This window comes from Apium graveolens, chromosome 2 (genome assembly GCF_009905375.1).
Source record: "Apium graveolens cultivar Ventura chromosome 2, ASM990537v1, whole genome shotgun sequence".
Classification (NCBI taxonomy): Eukaryota; Viridiplantae; Streptophyta; class Magnoliopsida; order Apiales; family Apiaceae; genus Apium; species Apium graveolens.
This window is the reverse complement of record NC_133648.1, coordinates 235,812,964-235,832,635: the sequence shown is the minus strand read 5'-3', so window position 1 is coordinate 235,832,635 and position 19,672 is coordinate 235,812,964. Positions and strand designations below refer to the sequence as shown.

Genomic DNA, 19,672 nt, shown 5'->3' with positions numbered 1-19,672 from the left:
TGGTAGACAACCACCATCAGACTTTGAAATCTCGTAGACTTTACCAAATTGCATTGAGCACACAGATAAACTTGATATGTATTTCAAATATTAATCGTTTTTTAGGTAGTTCCTTTTGAGTCTCTTTTGTTGAAACTAAAATCAGGACTATTTTAATTCTAGAGAAGACATTATATGCACTAAACCTTTTCATTGACTTGTGCAAGAGATTCCAATATATTTGCCTTCCTGTTTATCATTTATCTTTTGGAGCCCCCGTGAATTTTTGGAATAGAATGAAGTAGAAAATGAATACCCTTTTCTAAGAGGTTGATATGTGTAGCTCATTTTCCAGGCATATATTGCTTGTTAAGGATTAGTGTTCAGTGGTAGCCTTCATGGTCTCAGTCCCAGTATTAGATCTACCCAGCTCGGACTTGAAATAAACACTGCTATCTATTCATCTGTTTATTTTTTAATTTTAATGTATACTCCAGCATTTGGGGGAACTCGGTTTAATTACTGAATAGTGAATATACACGCCGATGACATTTAATTATTTTAGTTGATTTTCAGGGATAATCTAGTTACTGCAATATTTAATTTGTCACTCCATTAGCTGTACTTAGCAATAGGAAGAGATAGCGGACTACTTTTTTGCAATGTCTGTGTCAGAATAGGGAACGAATCAGTTCCTCAACTCACTACATGCTGATGAGATTTCCTTGATTACTGCCATATTTGTGTGCACTGTTGTGTTGGAAATACTTTCACACCTCCCTTTTTTCGGCTAATTTACTTGCATATCCTTTAACTCTCTAATATTTAGATTGGAGCAGTTTTCAAAATTCTAATAATTTGCAGCTTTACCTGAATGGCATCTATTGTTTTGGTAAAGATGTTTTAATGAAATGTTTATGCCATTACGGGGAGGTTTGGCCAACTCGTCAAGCCAAGATTCTTGTTTTATTTACTTGTTTACTGACGAGGCAGGTTGAGCTAATATGATGTCAGTAGTAAGAGGAATTTGGACCGTACTTTGTTATGAAGCTGAAGAAACATAAACAGTGTGTTACCATTGTGGTTTTCTTGGAGGTTGAGCAAAAATTGTTGCCTGCGGGAAGCAAATGTGGTATTCCCTAGATCCTTGCAATTGTTTGGGTTATGGTGAGTCTAGACGTTCAAGGCCAAACACTTTGAGTTCAATCCAAGTAAGATTAACCCTACTACCAATATGTTAAGGTCAATTAATTTCTCTGATACTATGGTGTTTTTTGATCTTTAGTCTTGTTGCTAGTAACAATTGCTGACATCATAGTTAAAAGCTATTATGCAAGGACACAAATGGGGTCAATTCCTAGAGGTTTCAGCAGAAAAAAGCGCACTAAATATGATTTAATCCTAGTTTTTGAACTACGTAGATCATCTATGATGAATAGGATGAACAGGTTTCCATGTTTTTCCAAGGTTCCCTTTTTTTTTTTGCTCATTTACGAATTACAGAGTAGGTTGACAGTTGACACTATTGTCCAACAACAAATTTGCTTGAATTTTCTTCCAGCTCTTGGCATTACTCACAGCATGTTATCATTTCAATTTTCACCTAGGCTAGGAAGAAAAGATCATTTTAGTGGTCTTGGCAGAAGCTTGGAGTTTTGCAACATACCTAGACCTCTTGTATTAAACAGGTCTTTTATTTTTGGGCCAAAGGTCAGAATCTGCATATAAGTTTGGTCCACAGGTTGATGGGTATATTAAAGTTTGTAAATAAAACTCTGGGGTAACTTGTCCTGTTCATTCAAGTAATTGCATTAATGAATAGGGAGGGGGGGGATATTTTTAAAAGAATTTCAAAAATGAAAGGTTCTTCCCATCTACCTGTTTGCAGAACATTATGTAAATACAGTTGAAGTTAATCCAGTGATACTAGATCTTCGTCAGTAGATTACATAAGATTACATGTTGACATGGAAAGTAGAGAGTATTTTTCTTCCTTGGTATTTTTTGCTTAAAATTACGATTTTAGGTCAAATAAGACAAACTTTGTATCTCTCTTTCCTCCGGCAACTCATATACAACCACCAATATAAAGATAGTAACCCGTGCACAAGGATCCTGTATTAGCATACGGCCCCGTATACGTAATATTATCCATAAAGAGGCTTCAAACCCGTGATTTAACAACTAAACATTTAACTATCTCGCCAAATAGGACCTCCAAGAATATGGTATGCCATATTGGATCCAGGATTCCAAAAAGAGACACAAAATGTTGAAATGGATCATATACAGTGTTAGAACATGTTCTTTACAAATTTATATGAAACCACAGGAGTCACAGACATAATCTTCTAATCCAACTGTACATGTATCTTATGAATGATAGACACAGACACGGTCAATCACTTGTGCAAATCATTTACAGAAAATGAGAAAATCCGTGTAGAAACTCATTTAGTTGTAGCAGGTGGCAGCCATAAACTTAAATACCTCCTCAATTCCTTTGTTATCGTCTTTGCCTAAACATACATAATAGTATTCGAATTGAGTAAAAATATGGAGAACAATATATGAAGACAGTTTGGAGGAACACAGCCTGTTTATACAGCCAGGTATATAATTCTAATATGTACAAACATAACATAGGTCAATCAGTACAACGATGAAATTAGCATATAGACATATCCGGGCCATCCTTTGGCACCAGATTTTATCAATACAATTCTGTCTTCCTCTCCTTCGGGGAAAGAAGTCAGGCAACACGAAGTAGCTATTACACAAGCTTCTTTACAAACTACAAACGCTCAAGTTCAAACACATGGGTGCCAATGATACACACATGCAAATACATCTAGATGATGAACTATGCTTGTGAGAATTACAACCAAAACATCTTTTGTAAGAGGAATCCCGTTGGAAAGCACGATCCAGGTGAAGCTAGGATCAACATCATAATTAGTATGAGAATGACAACTTAACAAACTTCAACTAGTTGAAAGAAATCATGTCAAGCATTAGATCAAGCTCTGAAGTACTGGTGCCTGTATTAGTTGATCTATTGAACAGTCAGAACACACAAAGTTTTGTATCTCATCCATCACAGTGTAAAAGTGGTCATTGTTGGGCAACAAGTAAAACCCTATGTTGCCTTGTCCAAATATAGAAGTTTAACCTTGTGGTCAGCCCTCTTAAGCCCTTCTGCATAAGCTAACTGCCAATCCTGAACAAGGTCCAAACCAGCCACGACGACAAGACTTTTTGGGAACTTTAAACCAACAGTGCTTGTAGCCTTAGGACCCAAAAGGATTACATGCAGGATGATCCCTATCTTCACCTTCGGGAAGAAATGCTCTCCAGTACCAACTCGGTCTCTAACAGTGACAAAATATTTCCCATCTAGTCGCTTCTCTGATTCAGTTCTCTCTTTTCCGCCGAACATTGGATTGAGTAATATATTTCCGATCACTTCAATTCCTGATTCTGCTGCTTTCAGAGCAACATTGTGAACAATATTACCACCGGAGCTATCACCAGCCAGAATATATGAACTTTAGAGTCCCGACTTTGAAGCCATGTCTTGGAATGAACCACCTAACTGCAGTCCAGCCATCATCATAGGCACAAGGGTAAGGGTCCTCGGGAGCACGTCGATAATTTACTGAGATCACAACAGCATTACAAAGGCCTACTAGACGTCGACATAGACTGTCATAGATAGCACTGTTTGAAGAGGAATGTGCAAAACTTCCACCATGGAAAAGATTATGACAGGAACAATACTAGAGCTCAAGGGCTTCTCAAGATCACCAAACTTAGGTGCTTCCTCTGCAGCTTCTGCTGGTCGATAGATTCGGGTCAGCAGGCTCGTTGGACGGTCAATGACCATATCGAAGAAAAAAACCATTCATAGGATTCAATTAGACGGGACCTTCCTGTCAAGAAACTCAGCCAAGTGGCGGTTGAAAGTCCCATCAGGTCGGCGAAGAAGGTTGTATGCCACTTGAAATTGGAGATGAGGATCCATGTATTGAGTGGAACCACCATCTATACACAAAGCACAGTTTATAACTGAAAACTTGTATAAACTCATGATGACCTGCACCTATAAATAGTAAAATTTACAATCTATTTTTACTAGCTAATGCCTACATGACTATATAACAGATATTCCGGAAGATCTAAAATGGAAAATGTTTAACTGCAAATTTGTGACTCAGTCTTCCCCGGAATAAGGAACAAACTGACTAACTTGAAACTTTATTTTTCGTGTAGATGACTTCAAAGTTTAAAGTAGCTAGAACAAAAGAAAAAGAATGAGGAGCAATATAGCCCTAGACCTATATCAAACCTGAAAGCTGCTGCTGTAAAAGCTTCTCGACACTAAAAATCTCCAAACCCTAAGCAAGATTAAAAGGATACAACTTTGTTGCCAATATAACTAAACACCTAATAGAATTGACTAGATATATTCATTTAATTACAAATGTAAGTTACATAGTTGCACTAGTCTTTTAAGTATGCGGCGAGGAGATTGAGAATTCGAACTCATAACAAGTGAGGGGAAATTCTATAAAAACTTCAAACTACACTTGTTCAATCTTAACTATCAACACTTATATGCAAACACAATCAAAACCCCTAAAATCAACCTAAAAATCAAAACTTCAAATCAGAACATCAAAACTTAAAAACCCATATATGAAATCCAAATATAACAAAAACCCACCAATCAAAAATCACAACAAAATCAAAAAATGACATACCTTAGACTCATTAACTTCATTAGTCCCTGACTCTGCCATTCTCTACTCCTTTCAACAAATATCCAACAAAATCTTGATAAAAATCTATATCACTTCCACAAAGATCACATTTCTAAGGACCAAAAAAGTACCCTTTCCATAATCTATATCTATATGTATATATAAAGATCTGGGGGGGGGGTTGTAAAGTGATCAAATATACTTGTTGTAATAGATATGCACAATCTTAAGTGATGTCTTCTTCTTACACACAGTATTTAATGTACAGAGAGATATTAGATTTGGGGTTGCGTGGCAAGAGCTGTACAAAGAGAAAGATGTGGTGGTGTAGGATAAGCTTTCCTTGTGCATGTTAGTGTACATGTAAAGTGTAGCTAATGTGCACGGTTATGTGAAGGCTAAGCAGGAGAGAGACGACAAAATGAGTTGCGAATAACAAACTGTTACAGTTACATGTGGGTCCTACTTTCTTAAAATTTTCTTACATGTCGGGTAGTCTTTCTTTCCGGTAACTTGTTACGGTACTCCTCCTCTTTTTTATTATATGAGATTTAATTTTGTGTACACACTTTTAAATATTTTGACCGCATAGTTAGAATAATAAATTTTAATTTTTTCTTCTGTAAATAAAAATATATAATTAAAACTTTAATTTCGAAAAAGAAATTTTAAAAAATATTATTTTAAAGGATAAGCTAGTCAAGAGGTCTTCAACGGATTTCAGATAAAGTTTCAACGAATGCTATCAAAAAACTTAAACAGACAACACTAATATAGTGTCAACGGATAACTTCTATGAAGTTTCAACGCATGATCAACAAAATAGCAGTTGATAGTGACTTGACAGAAGCTGATAGAGTCACATGAGTTGATAGTGCACAAAAGGAACGTGGCAGCCTGCTTACAGGTTTTAGAAGAAAATGAAGCATTTCCATTTCCATGCAAAACAAGCTTGTTCAAAGAGCTATATCTTTCTTGGATTGCATTGGACAGAGAAATGAAGAAACATGTGATTGGACCTAACTGATAGAAATATTATTCTTGTCTTATTGCACATATAAATTGATTCATTATAAATCAAGTTTAGCGGGTATTTTTAAAAACAAGTAAGAACTCAAGAGTTTAGAAAGCTGTATCTTTATAAAATACTCTCAAGTTCAAGGTTGTAAGAAAATACTTGTCAGCGGCTGTGTGCAATTTGCATCATAGAGATTTTTTCAAATTATATCTCTGGTGGAAAGACAAATCCACCAGATAGTTTTTAAACATTGTGTTTATTTACTTTGTGTGAGTAGAGTACTTAAAAACTTCATTTGCATCTTGATTATTTAAAAACACAGTTATATTTTACAAAAAAAATTTCGGAAACAAAAAGAAACCAGAATTTCATTCAACCCCCTTATATTCTGTTATTTTATTGTTGGGAAATAACAATTGGTATATAAGCAAGCTCTTAACATACAAAGAGTTTAAAGTTCAAAACAATCAAACAACATGAGCAGGAAGGATGTTGGAGTGAAGATTTCAATTCTGGACAACGACAATTATCATCACTGGATGAAGATTGTAATAACTCGAATTTTTGAGACCCTGTAAATGTTGGAAAATATGGGTATAAGTCCCATATTGGTAAGTCATATTTTTGAGCATTATGACTAAAAGATGTGTGAGATATGATGATATTCTCTTAATAATGGAAATTATTATTTTCCATTAGAATTTGGCTCAAATATTATGGCATAAATTATTTGATTTTGTTTCAGATTAATTAATATGGTGTATGTCTTGATATATTTAATCTGATTCTGTTTCAGATTATTTATAGAATAGAGTAGCTTGCAAGTATTACACCGATTCCATAATTAATGATATAATTATGGAAAAAAGTAGCGCACAAGTCTATCTACACCTATATAAACACCTTTAAGGCGTTAGGGTTAGACACACCAAAAAATATATTCGCCTTTAAACACAAAACTCTCTCTCTCTCTCTCTCTCTCTCTCTCTCTCTCTCGGTGATAGTTTCGTACCCATTCAAGCTCGCTGAAGGTGCTCGTTATCCGTAACACCGCCGCTACCTCGTTTTATCCTGGGAGGCTATCGACTCGCACATACGGTGAGAGGCGAAATAGCTTTAAGGAGACAGTTTCAACTTGACTCGAGGATCTCTCTTTTGTTTATATCTTTTCTTCCTCCGTTTGATTTCGTTTACTCACGCACACATTTGTTTGATTATATGTATTAATCGCAGATTGTATTCACAATCTTAAAGCTATTTCTTTTATATACATCTGTGACTGATACATCTGTATCTGCTTGTTTTGTTGAGGAACAGATCGATGGAGAACCAAACTGTGAACGATTCGATGAACATGACGGCTGATCCCAACGCACAGATCACTGGATCTGATGGGGTTCACCAGCAACCGATTAACCCTAACGCACGGATCGTACGATCTGATGGGGGTCAAACGCCTGTTGGACATGTGCCTTCGGGACATGTGCATGTGGGACACACTGTCATTGGACAGTTTAGTGTTCCTCTTGGACAAATATCGGCAGGATTCACTCCTCCGATCATACCTGCGGTGCCAACTAGTGTGCATACACCTGTAGTACAGACGCACGTACCATCTGTTCCACTTGTGGTGCCTGCTGCACCTGTTATGCAAACTGTGCCTGCTGCACATGCTGAAAAACCTGAGAAGTTCAACGGAACGAACTTCAAACGTTGGCAACAAAAGATGCACTTTATCTGACCACGTTGCATATGGATCGCTTCCTTAAGGAAGAACCACCGTTGCTCACTACTGAGAGTAACATGCAGACTGTGTATGTTGCTGATGCTTGGAAGCACTCCGACTACATCTGTCGGAACTATGTGTTAAATTGTTTGTCTGACTCGTTGTATAACGTATACAGCGCTAAGCCAACAGCTAAGGTCTTATGGGAGTCACTTGACCATAAGTATAAAACCGAGGACGCTGAGGCAAAGAAGTGGATTGTTGGCCGCTTTTTTGATTATAAGATGGCAGACTCTAAGACTGTGGTTAGTCAGGTGCAGGAACTACAGGTGATCATTCATGACATTCATGCTGAGGGAATGGTCATAAGTGAGTCTTTCCAAGTTGTTGCTGTTATTGAAAAGCTTCCACCTGGATGGAAAGATTTCAAGAACTACCTTAAGCACAAGCGAAAGGAGATGTCTATGGAGGATCTTATTGTTAGACTTCGTATTGAAGAAGACAACAGAGGGTCCGAGAAGAAAGTTAATGTTGCCACTGAGAAGGCAAAAATGGTGGAGCATGCTCAAAGCTCCAAGCCCAAGAAGACTTTCTAGTAAAGGGGCAAAGCTGGCACCCAAAGGAGGGATTTCGAAGTCGAAATTTCAGGGGAAGTGCTACAACTGTGATAAAGTTGGTCATAGGTCTTCTGACTGCAAGAAGCCCAACAAGAAGAAATAAGCAAACATGGTAGAGAATATCTCCAAGGATATGGGTGATATAGACCTCTGTGCTACGGTCTCTGAAGTGAACCTGGTCGGTTCTAATCGACGTGAATGGTGGATTGATACTGGTGCTACTAGGCATGTTTGCTCAGACAAGGCGATTTTCTCTAGCCTCAAAGCTTCTGAAGATGACCTCTGGGAAGAATCTGACTTTGAAGAATGTACTTTAGTGCCTGATATTCGCAAGAACCTTGTGTCTGGTTCTCTGTTGAGTAAGCATGGCTTTCGCATTGTAATAGAGTCAGATAAAGTAATTTTGTCTAAGAGTGGTATGTTTGTAGGCAAGGGTTATTTAACCGTTGGGCTTTTTAAGCTCAATGTAATGTCCGTTAAGGACGATAATGAAATGAAGAATTCTTCTGCTTACTTGCTTGAGTCTCCTAATTTATGGCATGCTAGATTAGGACATGTAAATTATGACACTTTACGATGTTTAAGTGCAAAAGAATACATACCTAAACTTACTATCGATTCAAAACATAAGTGTGAGACTTGTGTTGAGGCAAAATTAACGAGATCATCATTTAAACGTGTGGAAAGGAACACCAAAGTGCTAGACCTAATACATAGCGACATATGTGATTTAAAATTCGCTCCAACAAGAGGAGGAAACAAGTATTTTATTACATTCATTGATGATTGTACAAAATACTGCTATGTATATTTGTTGAAAAGCAAAGACGAAGCTATAGATAAATTTAAAATCTATAAGGAAGAAGTTGAGACACAACAGACTGAGAAAATCAAAGCGATACGAAGTGATCGTGGAGGTGAATATGTTGAACCATTTGGAGAATTCTGTTCACAACATGGTATAATCCATGAGGTCACTGTACCATACTCCCTCAGTCAAATGGTGTGGCTGAAAGGAAGAATCGCACTCTGAAAGAATGATGAATGCGATGTTGTTAAGCTCTGGGCTTCCACAATCGATGTGGGGAGAAGCCATCTTAAGCGCAAATAATATTTTAAATATTACGATGCGCAAGAATAAGGATGTAAGTGCTTATGAAATGTGGAAGAAAAAGAAACCAAGTTACCAACACCTGAAAGTGTGGGGGTGCCTTGCAAAGGTACTGATCCCTACACCGAAAAAAGTGAAGATAGGTCCTAAGACTGTGGATTGTATCTTCATCGGATATCCTCCACACAGCACTGCATATCGGTTTCTTGTTCATGAATCCAAGATTCCTGATATTCAAAAGAATACCATTATGGAATCAAGGAATACCTCATTCTTTGAGACGATGTTTCCCTGTAATCCAGGAAACCAACAACCTACGACGTCTAAACGATCTCATGAGTCTGTAGATGACGATAATGAGAGTGACGAAAGTGAAGACGAAAATGTGGGGTAGTGAGAAGGAGCAAAAGACAACGAACGGAGAAATCCTATGGGTCTGATTTTATGACCTATTTGCTCGAAGAAGGTGACCCAAAAACCTATAAGGAGGCGGTTACCTCACCTGATGGACCTATGTGGAAAGAGGCCATCAAGAATGAAGTTGATTCAATTATGCAGAATCATACTTGGGAACTAGTGGACTTGCCAACTGGTTGCAAACCATTAGGTAGCAAGTGGGTTTTCAAGAAGAAGTTGAAAACTGATGGCACTATTGATAAGTATAAGGCCAGACTTGTGATTAAAGGATACACAACAAAAAGGCCTTGATTACTTTGATACATATTCTCCTGTAACGAGAATAACGTCCATAAGGATGATGTTTGCTATTGCTGTAATACGTAATCTAACTGTACATCAAATGGATGTGAAAACAGCCTTCCTAAATGGGGACATAGATGAGGAAATCTATATGGAACAACCCGAAGGGTTTGTTGTCCCAGGACAAGAAAGGAAAGTTTGTAGATTGGTGAAATCATTGTATAGTTTGAAACAAGCGCCTATGAATGGCATGAAAAATTTGATGAGGTCGTGCTGGCCAATGGCTTCAAAATCAATGAATGTGATAGCTGTGCCTATTACAAGGATAACGAGAACAGTTATGTCAAGGAAAATGACAATGGCTATGTCATGATGACGCTATATGTAGATGATCTACTTATTGCCGGAAGCAATGATAAAGTGATCAAATCTACCAAGGACATGTTGAAATCAAGATTCGACATAAAGACATGGGACTAGCAAATGTAATTCTGGGAATTCAAATTTCTAGAACATCAGAGGGTCTCGCATTAAGTCAACCACATTATGTTGACAAGATCCTTGAGAAGTTTCTTAAGGATGACTTCGAGAAAGCTAGGACACCTGTGGATATGACTTTGCACCTATCCAAGAACAAAGGTGTAGCTGTTTCCCAATTAGAATACTCGAGGATAATTGGTAGTCTGATGTACCTCATGAGTTGTACAAGACCAGACATTGCATACTCAATTAGCAAGTTGAGTAGGTTTACGAGTAATCCGGGAGCTGATCACTGAAAAGCGATCATAAGGGTACTATGGTACTTGAGGGGAACTCGAGACTATTGACTGCACTATGGTAGATACCCAGCAGTATTAGAAGGATATACTGACGCAAATTGGATATCTAGCAAGAAAGCACTTAAGTCTACGAGTGGCTATGTGTTTACATTAGCTGGAGCGGCAATATCATGGAAATCCTCAAAATAAACGGTGATAACTCATTCCACGATGGAAGCTGAGTTTGTGGCACTAGATAAATGCGCCGAAGAGGCTGAATATCTACGTCAGTTTCTGGAGGATATTCCAAGATGGCCAAAGCCTGTAACTGTAATAGGGATTCACTGTGATAGTCAATCCGCTATTGGCAGAGCACAGAGCACGATGTATAATAGAAAGTCTCGTCATATACGACGACGACACAGTTCCATTAGACAATTGATCTCAACCCGAATTATCACTGTTGACTATATACCGTCAAAAGATAATATCGCGTATCCACTAACCAAAGGGTTATCAAGAGAAGTGGTTGAGAAATGATCGAGAGGGATGGGCCTTAAGCCTATTGCTTAACGGCATCATGGTGGACACCCAACCATTGCTGACAGGAGATCCCAAGAACTTGGTTCAATGGGACAACTAAATCATGATGACCAAATCACTGTGGGGGTAACCCCTGGCCTGTTCCTATGATGAGGAAATAGTGAGACCCGTAAGGTACGAGGTTAAGCTTTGAGCTTTTAATGATCTTTGATGAATACATGGAGCTCAGGAGTGAACGCATGGAATTCAGTTGAGTAAACGCGGGTTACTCTATAAGATAAAGATCACCTATGTGGGAGAGAAGTGGGGCCGCTTCAAAGGAGAATTGCGAGGCATAATTCTTTAGAAACTTCTGCAGAACCAGGACGATGTTCTGTTAGGTCACACACACACTGTAGAGGGGGTGAATACAGTGTATAGTACACTCAAATCGAATTTTAAGAACTTAAGTAACAGAAAACAAACTTTATTGAAACAATAAACTCTGTTATAGTATGGAACTGTTACCTCTCAGTGATGAACAATATCACGAGAGCTGCTAGGGTTACAATGAATAATCTTCTCGAATAATGATAACACTTATAGTGTAAACCCTATGTCTGTGTTTATATACTACACAGTTACAAGATAATCGCTAATTGATATGGAATATAATTCTGCTTCCTAAAATATATCAATCAGATATCTTTTCTTCCAAGTATTCCATTCTTAACAGGATTCCTTCTTCATGCATATCTCTTCATATGTTTATCTTGATCTTCTTTCCTTTAATCAGCTACTGTCCTTATCTGATCGTCCTTCAGCACTTAAGTTCTGATATCTATCTTCTGATGATTATCTCCTGATAACATAAGTACTGATATCCTTAAGTCCTGACTTCCAGTATAAGTACTGATCAACAGTTAAGTACTGATTTATCCTGTTCAAGTAAGATCTGAAAGCTAAACATAAAACATATTAGCCATGACATTATCAATATATCTAACAATCTCCCCAACTTGTAAATTAGCATAATATACAAGTTTAACAGATATTGATGATGTCAAAAACATTAAGTACAAATGCATGAAAATTAGACTAGATAACTACAACTTACAGTCCTTAAAACTTTACCAATATTCAACTTCTAATAACAACTTCAGTCTGTATAAATATCAGAATTTAAGCAGTTGTAGATCTTCGACTTGGCTTCATTATTTTCTGATCTCTCTGATGTCAGGAGTTGTTCTGAGATAGTTCTTCAACAAACATTTCTCAGCATATCTGAGTTCATCAATCATTCTCCTTTTGACATCTTTAAGCTCTGCAGTATCTTCACCAGTTTGGAAGATTGCAGCTCTGAGATCAGTGATCTTTGCTTTTCTTAACTCCTAATCTAGTCTTATGACATAAGCTTTGTCAGACTCCAGATTGAATTCAAGTCCCTTAATACCAAGATATGTTCTGATCTGTGCAGTATTAGGCTTCATATCAACAATATCACCATTGTGATCTCTGTACTTTGGAACATATGTGCTGTCAGACTTAACAAAATAAAGCCTTTTCTGTCTCTGAATCTGTTCTTTTAAGTAGTTTGCAGCAGTCCCTGTTATTCTGTCATCCACTTGAAGTAAGAAAAGTACATGCTCCAATTCTTCAAAATACTTCAATGGAATGGCATTTTGTCTTATATGATAAACCCTACCATCTGTCATGAAATACAACATGATGTATTCTTTCAAGTAGGTATGGTAAACCATCTGTACAGATTCCAGTTGATTCAATCTCTCAGGTGTTGCTCCAATACCCGGTTCACTCAAGGAAGTTGGATCATTGGTAGTGTTGTGTACTCTTCTTTCATCAGCACTTCCCAATCCAGTTTTATCTCTTGCTTCCTTTCCAGTGACTACTCTTGCTTCAAAACCACTTGCAGTAGTCTTCAAAGATTGAGTCTGTTTTACTTTAGTGAATCCTGGTAGGAGTGTCTTTGATCTATTTTCTGATATCAAGTTAACTTGAGCTATGTCAGAGGTTACTTGCTTCTTCTGAATATCAGAACTTACAATTTCTTGACTCTGAACAACTTGAGCCATGTCAGAGGCTGTTTTAAGAACTTTTCTTGAAGTCAGAGCAAGATCATCCTTTACATCAGTAATTTCTTCTTCCTTAGGAGGTACATAAACCTTGATAGGTTCACCAACCTTTTCTTTACCCTTGGATCTTGGATCTATCTGTGGTTGTGATCTAGCCAATATTGCTTCAGTATGTGTCCTTTCTTTGATCACAATGCCTTTGAGTTTTGGAAGTGACTTTTTACCAGAAGCTTCAGATTTAGATGTGACTTTCTCTGATTTAAGTCTGGCTTCTTCTTCCTTTAAACTTTCCAAGTCCATTCCTGGATTTTCTTGAAGAAATAACCGTCTTGACATTTCCTCATCAAGATCTAAAAGTTCATCAGAACTTAACTTTTTACCAGCAGCAGAACTTATTCCTTTCCCAGTATCAGAACTTGTCATGTGACTAGCTTGTCTTGATGTAAACCTTCTACCTTGACTATGACCGCTACCCATTCTAGAGTATCCTTGGTCATCATTTCCATCATCCTTTCCTTGCAGTGTCTTGATAGTTTTGCATTTGGACTTAATTACCTTCTTCCCCTTTTTGGCATCAGCAGGTAGTAGAAGAGAGAGAAGCAATTCCACTGAGGATTGGATTTCAGTTAGTTGTGATTGCTGAGAAGCTTGATTTTTCAGAATTGCATCCATCTGAGCTTGTTGATGATCTTGAGTCTTCTCAATATAAGCAATCCTGTCAATGGTAGGTTGGAAGAACTTTTTCTTATCAATTTTCCAAACTTGTTCCTGTTTGATAAAGTTCTCCTGAATCTTGTGTAGCTCTGCATGAGTAGTTGAATGAAGACCTTATAAATGTTTATTACTCAATGCAGTGACTCTAAGCTGAGTTTTGAAATCATCACAATTTAACATTTCATCAGCTTTAGTCAAGTGCTCAGCAAGATGTTTTTCAGTTGGAACACATGAAACTGAGTTCCATTCCTTAGTCCACTCCTGACCTGCAGGAGTTTCACTCCAAGGTACTGGTGCTTCCCCGGTAATAAACTGCTTAACCAATTCAGACTTAGGAAGAGTCTGTTGAGGAGTATGTCCGTAAGGACCTGCTGCATCAGTATCTACAACATGAGCAGTTAGAGCAGCATCACCAGTATCTCCATCATGTGCAGCATCAGAACTTACAGAATCAGTATCCTCTGATAAAACAACAGTGTGAGTAGCAATGGAGGCTTCAGCATCCTCTAATTGCTGATCGGATACTAAGTTCTGATCAACAGCCATATCCTGATGCTCACCTAAAGTCTGATCATCAGTATCTAGATGCAGAGAAGGTGTCTTAGATAATTCTGGAGTTTGAACAGCATCAGTAACAGGTGTTGGTGAAGGATTTGGTGTTGTTGGAGCTTCTAAGAGAAATACTTTAGACACAACCAAGTGTTGAACATCAATATCAGCACTTATGCCTGGATCAACAAAAGACACAGATGGTGAGTTAGCCTTGTCAGATACAGCTTCCTGAGATGGAGTTGATGGAGAAGAAGTGACTGGAGCAAATTCCTTGTCTTGTGAGATCAGAGATTCCTGATCCCCTTCCTTAGCTGCTTCCTCTTCAACATCTGAAACTGGCCTTTGTGCCCTCTGTTTCTTGTACTTCTTTGTTGATTTGGATTCCTTGGGAGTTTCAGGAACTGTCATCCGTCTAAGCCTCTTGAGAAGCCTTGAACCCCCAATTTCAGAATCCTTCTGAGAAATCTCTTTCTCAGCTTCAGAAACAACAAGTTCTCTAGAAGGAACCGATTCCTCAGAATCAGATTCATCTCTCAATGCAATCCTCCTTCTCTTTTGAGGTGTTTGAGGAACATTCTTTGTCCTCTTTGGCTTGGAAGATGAAGGCTTCACAGTAGGTGCTGAAGATGAAGGTTGAGCAGTCTGTGAAGTGGAGAGATAGGATTTGAGATATGTTCTGAGGTAGGTTGAGTAGAATGAGTGGTAGGTGCTGAGGATGATGGTTGTTGGGTGTTTGTGGTTGGTTGGACATCAGAGTAAACAGATCTATAAGTATCAGGATCAACATTTACTAGGATCTGTTTTACAGACTGAGGAATCTGTAATGGTCTAACCACTGTTTTCTTAGTATCAGCATTTACCAGATCATTAAAGTATCATTTTGCAACTCTAAAAGGTGGGGTTGAGGAACTGACTAATTGAGGTTCATCAGTACAAAAAGTATATAGAAGTTGACAGAATCTAGCAAAATAGACAATATTTTTATCCTCTGTCATCCTATCCCCAATAAAACCAATTATTCCAGTTGCAAAATCAAAATGAGTTTGATGAATAATAGCATACCCTATGTGCTGACTCAGAATTGGGATAGCATCAAAATTCGAACATTTGTTCCCAAATGCTTTGGTGATGCAGTCAAAGAAGAAACTCCATTCTCTTCTGATATTAGCCCTTTTTAACTGCCCAAGCTTTGCCAAACTCTTTTCATATCCCAAATCAGCCATTAACTCCTGAAGTGCTGATTCCTCTGGAGTTGAAAAAGTACAATTTTCTGGGAGATGTAGAGCTTTGCGTATTGTACCAGGAGTGACTACATAAGATGAATCACCCACTTCAAAAACAATACTGGGAGTGCCATGTTTACCACCATCATCAAAGTGCCCAGTCCACCAAAACGTCAGAACTTGTTGACTCGAAAAGACTTCAGGTTGTGTTAATGCGTACCCAATCTCACTGTGTGCAAGAAGATCTTGCACAAAATACAATTCAGATGGAGCTTCAGCATGATCAAGAATTGCAGCATAGTTGTTTGGAACAAACTTAGCTCCATCAATGATTAAATCCTTTGGTGCCATGTGAAAAATTGAGATTCAAAAGTGCCTGTTAGGTGTTTGATAAAATGTCTGTATGAAAAACCAACGTGAGAAGAATGAGAGTAAGTAGAGAGAAAAAAAATATGAAGGAAATAAAAGATTAAAGAAATACTCTCTCTGTTGTACTTATACTCTGAACAAAAATTTTACCATTGGACACCTGTCAGACATGCAGTAATAACGGACAGTTACTGGGCTCGAGAAAACAGGAATCATTACTTACCCATTTGCCTAGTTTCAAGGAAAAACCGTTCCATTTATCAAGAGAAACAATTTTAATTCAAAATTTAAACCGGTATCACTGATTGAATTATTTTTCACTGCATCATTAATATTCTGAAAATAAATCACATGAAAATGACCAAGATAAATTAGATAAGTAAGTGCTGAAAACGAATCAGAACTTAATATAAAACAAAATTTATATGGTCATCAGAATATCAATCAGGATTTATCAATACAAGATAAAATAACTCAGAGATAAAATCTTGAAGTAAAAACAACTTTCATTTATATATCAAGACAATACATTCATGAAATGGAAATTACATCAATACTTATACAAGATTTTCCCTAAGCTTCTAAACCTAACATCAACAGCCTTAGTCCTAGCTAAGAAGCCTGATAAAGCTGATGATGAAGAAAAACAGGAAGAAGACGAGATTAAGTCATCTTCTTCTTCCTACTCTCGACAAACAGAATGGCGAGTCAGATGATTCGCTCTTGCTGGCGAAGACGATGAAGATGAAGTTCTCTTCGAACGGCCACCAGATCACGTTTGATAACCTCTGGAAATTGAATCCAGAGATTGTGAGGAATGTTGGTGATAGGGTATGGAGTTGGAATTCCATTCAAAAAGACATGCACAGTCTCATCACCATAATTGTAGAACCAGCCAAATGCAGCCATTTGTGATGATAAATGAAAAACGAGAGTGAGTTTGTGATAAAAGTGTGATGGGAAGGCTGATGTGAAGTGGTTTCTTATATAGGTAAGAGAATGCCAGAAGACGCAAAGAAATTGAATGCTGACAGGTAGAATTAATTCTACCTCGTCTCCCTAGACTTTGAAAAAGAATAACATTCATTGGAAAGAGTTAACATGGTTTAAAACGCACAAGAAAGAAGTAACAGTGGATTGTTCAAGTACGAATACCATTAATCCTAATCATAGTGACTATTAATCTTCCACTTCAATATATTCTAGTTCGAACTGAGACTGTTACCAAATTTTATTCACAGATAAGCCAAGTAAAGGATTAGACTGAGAAATCAGAACTTAGACCTATACCAGAACTTAACAGTCATCAGAACATAATTTCTTAACTCGAAAAAGGAATGCCCATCTTAGTAAATCCTCATACAAGTTCTGAGTTATAGACTTCAGAACTTAATCATCAGAACGTGTAACTAGAACTTGTCCTCAGAATTTGTGCAAAGTGACACAGTGACTGTTTATCTAAAATAACATAGACCACCACAGTAATTTTCATCATTCATATGGAGTGATTAGTGTGTGTATTAAGATAAATAACAGACAAAGAGTAAAGTCTGATTCACTTCAGTACATCTTAGAAATAAGGCATAATTAAAATTTTGCTAAAGAGCTGTCATTATCCTGAAACCTACTGATGAATGAGGTCATGCATGAGTCCACCTCAACTGTTTTGTGCTAATTTTATGCATCTTTTCAAATTCTATGTTACAGTGGCTTCTCAGTGTAAGTGAGTCACGACTGCATATCAGAATTTATGCTTTTATCAGTGTATTTCTCCAGTAATCATAGAGTGTGAAAAGTCACCAAGAAAATATTTTGCTTTTAATGCATATTTACTTAATACGAGCAATGCACTTGGGTCGTCCCTTCCACATTTTTACTCTAGATCTCAAAGGAGTACCTGATGTTATTTTTTGATTCTTTTTCTTTTTCTTTTGACAAGTGAGGTTTATCAGCACTTAGTACATTCAACAGTTTTACTAGAATCAGAACTTAACAGATGAGTAGCATTATTCTAATTTGTGACTTAGTAATAAGATAAACAAAGTAAACTCAACTAAGCTCAATTATCAGAATTTGCTTGTGTCATAAGATTTCCACAGAAATAATTACTTCTTACATGGAATCATTTGTTTATTGAAGACTACTAGGTCAGTATTTAGCACAGTTATCCTCATAGGATTGAATAATTACTTAAACAGACATATCACTTATCAGAGTTGAGAAATATATATCAGACAACAGTCAGTACTTAAAAACATTTATCAATTAAGCACAGAATACACAATGAGATTAATTCTATAAATACTGAGCATAAAGTCTGATAACACAGAACAAGACTAAGCAGATTTAGGGAAAGAACCTGAAACCATTCCAAGTTCATTTACCAATCTTGTAAAAGTAGCTTCACACAGTGGTTTTGTGAAGATATCTGCTAGTTGTTGATCTGTGGGAACAAAATGCAATTCCACTGTACCTTCATCCACATGTTCCCTGATGAAGTGGTACCTGATGCTGATGTGCTTTGTCATAGAGTGTTGAACTGGATTACCTGTCATAGCAATAGCACTTTGATTATCACAGTAAATAGGGATTTTGAAATATGTTAACCCATAATCCAGTAACTGATTCTTCATCCAAAGAATCTGTGCACAACAGCTTCCTGCAGCAATATACTCTGCTTCTGCAGTTGATGTGGAAATTGACTTTTGTTTCTTGCTGAACCAAGAAACCAATCTACCTCCAAGAAATTGGCAGCTTCCACTTGTGCTTTTCCTGTCAATTTTGCAGCCTGCAAAATCTGCATCTGAGTAACCTATTAGTTTAAAGTCTGATTCTCTAGGATACCACAATCCCAGATCAACTGTTCCTTTGAGATATTTAAAGATTCTTTTCACAGCTGTTAAGTGAGGTTCTCTAGGATCTGCTTGAAATCTTGCACAAAGACATGTAGCATACATGATATCAGGTCTACTAGCAGTTAGATAGAGTAGAGAGCCAATCATACCTCTGTAGTCAGTAATATCTACTGATTTACCAGTATACTTATCCAGTTTTGTTGCAGTGGCCATGGGAGTGGATGCACTTGAACAATCTTGCATTCCAAATTTCTTCAGCAAGTTTCTGGTGTACTTAGATTGACAAATGAAAGTGCCTTCTTCATTCTTCTTGACTTGAAGGCCCAGAAAGTAGCTAAGTTCCCCCATCATACTCATCTGATATCTTGACTGCATCAGTTTGGCAAACTTCTTGCAAAGTCTGTCATTTGTAGATCCAAAGATGATATCATCAACATAAATCTGGACAAGAAGTAGGTCCTTTCCATGGTTGAGATAGAAAAGTGTTTTGTCTATTGTTCCTCTGTTGCATCCACTTTCTAGAAGAAACTGAGCTAAAGTCTCATACCATGCTCTAGGAGCTTGCTTAAGTCCATAAAGTGCTTTATCAAGCCTGTAGACATAATCTGGATGTTTGGTATCTACAAAGCCTGGAGGTTGTTCAACATATACCTCCTCCTCCAATTCTCCATTG

General features: G+C 37.4%; 1 pseudogene; it reads right to left on the bottom strand.

Moving 5' to 3' along the window:
* Window positions 1-2,993: 2,993 nt before the first annotated feature.
* On the bottom strand, window positions 2,994-4,953 carry LOC141697959 (gibberellin receptor GID1C-like; annotated as a pseudogene).
* Between the last annotated feature and the right edge of the window lie 14,719 nt (window positions 4,954-19,672).